We start from the raw sequence: 1642 nt of genomic DNA on the forward strand, positions 1-1642 counted from the left end.
TGCTAGATTTCTAACCGTAGATAATCTTTTTTATGGAAGAGTATTCTGTCACGTGAGCCCTCCCCAATCTGGAGTCTCAAGGGCCGCAATCCAGTCAAAAGTTAAGTGCTGTGCTGAGATGGGGGGGGGGCGAGATGTGACTGAGAAGGCGGGGCTGTGCAAAGGAAGGGGTGGGTGTCAATGTTCCCTCTAAGCTGAGAGTGTGATCCAGCTCACGGGTTTTTAGCCTCTGGCTCGTACATTTTTGTCTTAGCTCAGGAAGGAGGGCTCCAGAGCAAACTCATTTACGCACTAGCCAAATTGCTCACTCACAACTTTAATGCCAGCAACTCACCAAGTAGAATTTTTGCCCACAGGACTCCACGGTTTAGAGGGAGCATTGGTGGGTGTCCCGCTGAACTCTGTGGGACAGACTCTCTCTTGTATGTTTTTATTCTTCCACTTCTCCAAGGAGCTCGGGATGGTTTGCGGGGTTCCTCCTGCCCCATGTCATCCTCACAACGACCCCGTGAGGTAGGAAAGGCTGAGAAAGAACGGCTGGCCTCGGACTCCCAATGAGATTCATGGCACGGTGAGGATTCGAAATCAGTTGGCCTCTCAAGTCATGGTCCAATAAAACCATTATGCTACATGACAATTATAGGCCATAACCAGCGTTCCCTCTAAGCTGAGTTAGTGTGAGCTAGCTCACAACTTTTTAGCCTCCGGCTCACACATTTTTGCCTTAGCTCAGGAAGGAGGGCTCCAGAGCAAACTAATGTATGCAGTAGCCAAATCGCTCGCTCACAACTTTAATGCCAGTAGCTCGCAAAGTAGAATTTCTGCTCACATGACTCCACAGCTTAGAGGGAGCATTGGCCATAACCATAACCATGGCATCTGCGCGGGCCACATTCTGGATTCCGTCACCCTTACAGACGATATCTAATTTCTTATCGCTGCTCGCCTGATCCAAACATTCTCATCTCAGTTTCGATGAGCTTTGTGCAAATCAAACCTTGTTTTCTTCACTTCCACATCATTATCTGTCCCCTCGCATCAGATCGCCTCTCCCTCAAACATGCACATTCGTCAGCGTGATTAGGGTCTCGATACATCCCTGTTATACATTTTACAGATATTATTGTCTATGACATCCATTCTGCTTGTCGACAGTGCATAAATTGTCTCTAGAAAGTGAACAGCACGCACGGACACAAATGCACCGATAAAACTCAGAACAAAACACGGAGAACTGAAACGATTAACTAAAAGAAAAAGACAGACAGAAAAAGGAATTAAAAAATGGGGGACATTCACTCCTCTCTGGTCACATTATGGCAACCTGTTGGGATTCTTTTTAAATAAGTCAGCAGAGTATTAAGAGACTGAGTCCAAGGTGTGTATTAAAATATAAATGTTTACTATAAACCTAACATGGGAAAAAGGTACACAGGATATAAAATAACAAAGAGCTAATATGTCTACATCCTTGCAGCTACAAGGTAAAACGGGAAGGGCAGAATGGCGTCTCCTTCTCTAGTCAGAACAAAGAACGGGAGGAGAAACCAATATGCTAAATACTTGACACCTTGGTTTCCAATCAGAGTAGCAAATTAGCTCCAAAGTTCCCAGGCATTCTCTTTTCTAAACAGATTGGTTA

The sequence above is a fragment of the Gekko japonicus genome, unplaced genomic scaffold (assembly GCF_001447785.1).
Source record: "Gekko japonicus isolate JY-2015 unplaced genomic scaffold, Gekko_japonicus_V1.1 scaffold76, whole genome shotgun sequence".
Taxonomy (NCBI): domain Eukaryota; kingdom Metazoa; phylum Chordata; class Lepidosauria; order Squamata; family Gekkonidae; genus Gekko; species Gekko japonicus.